This window comes from Hibiscus syriacus, unplaced genomic scaffold (assembly GCF_006381635.1).
Source record: "Hibiscus syriacus cultivar Baekdansim isolate YM2019G1 unplaced genomic scaffold, ASM638163v2 tig00116975_pilon, whole genome shotgun sequence".
NCBI lineage: Eukaryota > Viridiplantae > Streptophyta > Magnoliopsida > Malvales > Malvaceae > Hibiscus > Hibiscus syriacus.
The window spans coordinates 847,492-855,233 of NW_024063499.1; the positions used below are offsets into that span (position 1 = coordinate 847,492).

The following is a 7,742-nucleotide window of genomic DNA, read 5'->3' on the forward strand; positions in this document are numbered from 1 at the left end:
ACATCATGAATCACTAACCACACTAAAATGATATTGTTTTGTCTACAACATCACGTAGTTTGGATTTTAACGGTTCAGTAGTATAATTGAAGTTAAAACATAAGTTTAATGCCATAATTGAAACAATTAAAAATTTAATTGTATTAACGATGCACCACTTAAAAATGAGCAATATTTAATGTAATTTACCCTTAAAAAATCTCATGCATCATTTCCCTTGACCAAACAAAATTTTCTATAATTTGTTTAAAAAATCCCTAAACAAAAAAAAATGAAGAAACATTTACACATGTGAGTAACATACAAATATAAAATTTATTTAATATGAATAAAAATATAAGATCAAGCTCTGCACCTGGTCCAATTTATCAAAATTAGAACTTGGACAAAAGTACATTTCAATTTGGATCGTCTCGTTGATTTCAAATTACTATTTTAATAATAGTATAAAAGTTTTATATAAATTTAATACAAATTTATATTAACATGTATGTATATATATACTATAATTAAAAGTTATCCTTAACTCATAAAATTGTAGAATTTGACATTTTTGTTTTGGAAGAACCTAAGAAAAGGAAAATGCAATGAATTGAAGGGTAATTATGATTATGTGCTATTCCGAGACACTATGCTGTTGACGAACCCTAAACAACAAAAACAATCGGATCAAATCCGGAACATTTGAGGGCAGCTCCTCTATCGCTATGTTGTATAAGTATTGGATGCCGGCAAACATCCTTTCGTCATCTCCTGTAACAAACTTGACCGCAACACCTTTCCTCCCTAACCAACCAATGCGACGAAGATACTTCTCCGGTTAACCAACGAGACCCGCTGGACATCGATCCGCCCCATTGTTGGGTTCATAGCCAACTTGGTACCTTTCTTGCTTTTCAGACTTCGTATTGTCTTTGCAGTCTAATATTGGTTATATGCAGTTGGTAACCTTGCTCGGGTTGATCTTTGCACATATTTTAATTCAACTGTTCTTTGTATATGATCAGTGTCATATCAACCTTTAGGTTTTGTTTTGAGTGTAAAAGTACAGGCCAAGCACACCCATAACAGTGAAAGAGTTGATACAAACTCCAAAGTAGACTTTATGCCGGGCAGTAAATTCATGGAAACTAAACACAAAAATCATTACATACAGATTCATGCATACATAAAATTGTAGATAAAAGAAGAGAGAGAAGTGGATGGCAGATAGAGAGTGAGCACTCAGAGCTTCAAGCATGAAAATGGCGAAAGCACGCCAGAAAGCACCCTGGGTGCTCACTCTCTTCTGTCATCTCCCTTACCCTAAAATCCCCACCAGAACAGCTTGTTGAAGCTGAAATGAAGGACATCCCTAGTTCCCAACATAAATATATGTGAAAATACCCAGCAATGTTTGAATATCAGACTAGTGAAACATCTCTAGTTTCTAGGTTTGGTTTGGTGTGGGAAGCAGTGGTGCAGCACAGAGGGGCTTTATATAGAAGGGTATCGGGACTAAAAACTGCAGCCGGTCTCTGCCCTTTGCCTGTGGAAAAAGAGAGTTGTTTATATTTTAAACAAATTAAGTGAGCATTGGCCAATGCATGCTCAACACGAGCTCATATGAACGCATGCTAACGAGCTTAAAGTATATATGCTTTTCATTAATTAAGCCCTGAACAATAATGATAATGATGATGTAAAGAATCGTTTTGATATTTGCAATTCCCTTATTCAAACTCCATTACCATTGATTTGATAATTGCGTGAAGCACCCTACGATCTTACGTTTCCTTTTTTTTTATTTCCCCAAATCATGCATGCTTCTGTTTGATAACAATGATTCGTCCTCTTAATCAACATCACAACGATATTCATTTATGACCACAACTAGGGAAACGAACCTATTTTACTGTATTATTTATTTGTAAATGATGAAGTAGGGTGGGTATAAAACAAAAAGAATTATAAAATTTCCCCATTATGGAAGTGGGTATTTCTTAATTATGGGTCAAAACTTTCCCTTTCAAGAGTGGAATTTGTGGACATTCCCACATTTCTCCAGCACCATCGGCAGCTTTGAAAAATATGGGATAATTCCACGAAAAGTCCCTAAAATTACTTAAAATTTACATTGGTAAGCATCATCATTATTTTCTTCTCATCATCTTTTTTCTGATATAAACAGTAATGGCTGATACAAAAAATTATGTGCATCATTTCTGCCACTTTGTCCAAGTAGCAATGAATTTGGAGATAGTGTGTATCTGTAGACAAGTGGGTTGGGTTGACCCTAGCTGGCTGAAACCCAACCATGTGTTTGTTGATTTCGTCTTTAATGATGCAAGTCCAAAGTGAAAAAGAAAGGCCAGAATTGCATCCAAAAGCAGTTGACCAGGAACACCATTAGATGTATGGGGACCCATCTTTACTTTTTTTTCTTGAATGGTGTCCAATCAAGAATAACCACATTCTCTCTCTCTCTCTCTATATATATACATACATAGCTTATCTAAAATTATATATTACTAATGTATATGACAACTTTGTTCAATTCCCACTAAAGAATGCATATACAAAATGATAAAAAAAATATAATTTAATTAATGAAAAGATTTTACTGCTTTGAAAGTTGATCATTTACCATATGAATTATTTATTTATTTATTACCGAATAATAATCTTATTTGGAAATTAATATATTTTGACAAATAATAAAGAGTGCTACTTGGATCAAATTAAGACTGGTTTTATAGACTTTGACAACACTTAAAATTTCAATAGGACTTGTTTGGAGATTATACAAAATAAATTAGGGGCTATCAATCTCCATGCAGCTCCTCCATCTCAACGTTGAAAAACTTCTGGATGTCGGCAAGCATCTGTTCATCGTCTTGTGTCACGAAGTTGATCGCTTTGCGTTTCATCCCAAACCGAACACCTCAACCAATACGACGAAGATAGTTCTCCAGTTGAGTAGGCAAATCATAGTTAATAACCAACAAGACATGGTGGATATCGGTCACCCGAGCCAGCAGATCAAAGGTGATCAGCACACGAGAAGATCCCGATAGAAACTCTCGCATGGTGATATCCCTAGTACTCTGGTTCATGTCTCCATGGTAAGCAGACACTGTGTGATCAAGGTTCCGCATTTGATCAGTGAGCCAATTAACTTTGCGTCTGGTGTTAACAAAGATCACGCACTGTCGAATGTCCAAGAGTTTCATAGAGTTGGGAAAGCCTTTCGAGCTTCCACTCCTCCTTGACCACTTTGATGTAATAGTGTTCAATACCTTCGAGGTTGAGCTCGTCACTCTTTAAAATAACTCTGACTGGTTGGTTCATAAACTTCCGGACAATCTCAAGAGCCTCGGGCGGCATTGTTGCTGAAGAAACACTAACATGTACTTTTGCAGGGAGTAGATGGAAGATACTACATATCTGAAAACAAAGACGTAACGGTTTATCAATCACAAAAGTCATATCAATACAAAATTTAACACATCGAATGAGAAGTAAAGGCCAGAATGAAGCAAACAGACAGCTTTTAGTAGTTGACGACAGTGCTGGCTTATCATAATCGTTAAAAAACAGTCACATGAGCAGGAGTTTGAAGGTTTACTACTTTACTGTGGAAACATCGATCATGATGGTAAACCATTAAAACTACTGAAAGGCAATATACGGACCTGATCTTTAAAACCTCGAGAGAGCAGTGCATCAGCTTCATCCAGAAATAACATCTTAATATAATCAGCACCAAGAGACAGCCTGCGGAGCATGTCTAAAACACGACCAGGAGTACCAACAACAACATGGACACCATCAACACGGATCCGTTGATCCTTCTGAACACTGGTTCCACCAACACAAACATGAACTTTTACGCCCAAATAAACACCAAGATCCCACATGAGTTTCTCAATATGTTGGACGTGCTGGCTAGTCAGAGCAAGAACCAAAGCCTGACATTGTACAAAACTGTAATCCAGCTTCTGCAAGATCCCAGAACAGATCATCACAGTTTTACTGGTACCCGATGGTGCTTGTTGAATCACATCTAGACCTTTGCAAAAGGGCACAATTCCCTTTTGTTGAATCAAAGAAGGCTTCTCAAATCCTAAGCGGAAGATAATAAAATTAATTAGCACCATAACAATAGAAAGGACAAATGATACGAACAGAAGGAAGATCACTATAAGCGTAGAGGCCTCTTAGGAGGTTTTCCTGCAAACCCATTACATCAAAGCTCTCGTAGACCTCATTATAAGTAGTAACTCCGTAATCACCAAGCCTATATGATCAGAAATAAATACAAGTACAAATGACAAAGACTAAAAACATAAAGATAGGATGTAGTAAAAACTTACAATTCATTCATTTTACTGTTGCTTTGGCCAGCATTGTTTTTCAAAGTGGGCAGTCAGTTTTGTTGAAAATTGACAAGGGATAATTATTAAATTGAGTCCTTGAACTTTAAGATATTTACAAGATTAGTCCTTAAGCTTCAACTATAAATACCCTAACTCATTTAACTTCAAAATCATCTCAAATCATTTTTTTCTCCCAATACTAGAGAGTTTTCTCATGAGTTATGCGTATTTCGTAAACACCTGTAAATATTATCTCTTTAGTAAAATATCTGCAGCAGTCCGGAGACGTAGGCAAAATTGATTGAACTCCCTTATTAATTTCAAGTATTATTTTATCGTTTTTATTTTGCATCCTCACTAATCTGGTTATAGGGAAATTACTCGTTTATTTTCCAACAACTGATATCAGAGCTTTTGGTGGTTAATTTTTTCGGTTTTTTCTACGAGGTTACTATTTATGTGAATAGTAATTTCGTGAATAGTAACATTTGGTCAGCGATACGAGTTTTTTGACGGAGGTGTTTTAATATATGGTGGTTTGCAAGAATTGTCAGAAACGATCTAAAAGAAGCCATATTCGAGTGGGAGCGATGGCTTTGAGAAACGAAGTTTAGGAGCTCAAGAGGGAGATGCTCATATGCAAGGGAGCAATGAGTGAATGAGATGAGCTCAAGACCTTCTTGGAAGGACTTAGGCCAGGGGCGATGCTCGGGGGAGAGCAAAGTGATGCCCAGAGACTTTCGGAGGCCATAGTTGTAGCCGGAAAGCTGATTTAGTTTACAGGTGACAAGTCAAGTAGTGATGTATCGTCCAAACTCATGCCCAGAGATAGTGGCGACAGTGGTGGAGACCGGGAAAAGGTGCAGCGGGGAGATAGTAGAAAAAACTCTTCGAATGGTCAAGGTGAGCCATCAACTTGTCGTAGCCAAGGAAAGCCATCGGGAAAGAATGGCAAAGCTAAGTCTGGTGTAAATAAAAATGGGAGCAAGGAAAAATTGAAGTGCTACTTCTGTGATAGTCCTCATTTGATTAGAGGATGTCCCGAGAAGCGTCGCCTTACAGCCATCATGAATAAGATGGAAGAATGAGAAGTAGCGAGAATTGGTACGGTCACAAGTGTTAAAGCTACCAAGCCAGGAAAAAGACTTGGTCCAATTGATGGGATCAATACGGCCAAGCAAGGATCGAGACGAGGCAAGGTTGTTGATGTTGAAGTAGCCGAACCCGGAAGAAAGCCCGAGATTGCGAGTATCCAAGCAATCAAGACAGGGGAAAGACTTGGTGAGGCTACATGTTCCAAAGTAGCCGAATCAATGAGCAAGAGTAGTGCGACTACAAGTTCTCAAGTAGTCAACCCAGGATCGAAACGTGACGAGACTGCGGGTGTCAAAGCAGTTGAGCACAAGAAGGGACCCTGTGTGATAGCAAGAGATAAAGTCGTTAAGCCGAAGGTGCAAAGTGAGCAAGTCTGCTCACAGTATGCCAGGATGGAGGTGTGGTCCAAGTTGAGGCGTCTCAGGCATAAAGAGACACTTAAGGAGTATGTGATTCGATTCAGAAAACTCATGCTCAAAGTCCCAAGTTTGACTGAAGAAGATGGATTCTTCACCTTCATGTTTGGATTGAAGCCATGAGATAACAGAGTGTTGGAGCAAAGGGAACGTGAAATTGAGAAGTTCGATGGTGCGGACTTTGACTTTTGAAAGATGCAGATTGAAGATTTTTTGTACTAGAAAAATCTATATCAACACTGTAGCTTACCTGATCAACTGTGGGCCCTCAGTTCCCTTGGATGGTGGAATACCAGAGGAATTTTGGAGCAAGAAAGAAATAAACCTTTCACACTTAAAAGTGTTTGGTTGTATTTCTTATGTACACATAAATTTTGCTGAAAGAAGTAAACTTGATGCTAAGTCTAACAAATGTGTCTTTGTTGGTTATGGTGGTGATGAGTTCGGTTACTGGTTTTGGGACTATGAAAATCGAAAGATCATCAGAAGCAGAGATGTCATTTTCAATGAGAATGTGATGTATAAAGACAGGTCAACCTATAATCAAGTAGCTCCAATACTGAAGCTGAAACAAATAAATTTGCTGAGTTTGAGGAGATTTCAGGAAATGATGTTCAGATCAGTCTTGAAGCAGTTCAAGAAGAATCAGGCACACCATAACTAAGACGCTCCTCCAGAATTTCTAAACCAACCCAGCGTTATTCGCCTTCTTTGTACAACTTGTTGCTGACTAAAAATGGTGAACCAAAGTGTTATGATGAAGCAATGCAGGTGGAGGATTCATTCAAGTGGAAGTCATCCATGAAAGATGAGATGGACTCGCTTATGTCAAATCAGACGTGGGAATTAGCTGAATTACCACCAGGCAAGAAAGCACTTCATAACAAGTGGGTTAACAAAGACGGTAACTACGGACAAACTGAAGTTGTGTTCAGCTTCAGTTGGCATGCTAGAGTAACAAAACTAGAAATGTTGTTGCATTGATCGAGGTGTGAAGATAGATGAAAATCAATCTTCAAGTGGGAGATTATTGAAAGTTGACTTAATAATGCATTGCCGTAAGAATTGAAATGCATGGCAGCAAGGATTGAAAATTGATGCATTTGGCAGCCGGCGACTTGGAAGCATTAATGGGGCAGCTAATTTTGTTGAAAATTAGCAAGGGATGATTACCAAATTGAGTCATTGAACTTTAGGATATTTATAAGATTAGTCCTTAATCTTCAACTATAAATACCCTAACCCATTTATCTTCAAAATCATCTCAAATCATTTCTTTCTCCCAATACTAGAGAGCTTTCTTGTGAGTTGTGAGTGTTTTGTAAACACATGTGTAAATTTTCTCTCTTTAGTAAAAGATCTGCAGCAGTCTGGAAACGTAGGCAAAATTGGCTGAACTCCGTTATCAATTTCGGGTATTATTTTTTCCGCTTTTATTTTGCATTCTCACTAATATGGTTATAGAGAAATTACTCGTTTATTTCCCAACAGTTTTGTGATCCGTCAGGTTCAATTCCAGCCATGACTGTAAATAACAGAAAATTGTAACAAAAATTCATCACATAAGAGATGGTAACATATCTTTAAGCCATACAACCAACATAAAGCTTCATGTCTCCAAACACTATCAATACGCCACCGCCAAAGACAACATGTAAATAACATGAAACAATATCAATTCAATACCTTATGTCTAAAAGAACACACATAATGTCAGATAGAGAAATACCTTCAGAATGAGTAAGGATAGAAGCAGAATGAATGATTTCCTCTTTTTCAACATTATCCATTCTAAAGCATTTCATCAAACATCTTCATTTCAGTGCATGTGCCTTCTAGTTGATTTCGTAAGTCCATTCGCAGCTGTTCCATT

At 37.5% G+C, this 7,742-nt stretch overlaps 1 pseudogene; it reads right to left on the bottom strand.

Moving 5' to 3' along the window:
- Window positions 1–616: 616 nt before the first annotated feature.
- Window positions 617–7,392, bottom strand: LOC120192532 (annotated as a pseudogene).
- Window positions 7,393–7,742: the final 350 nt, after the last annotated feature.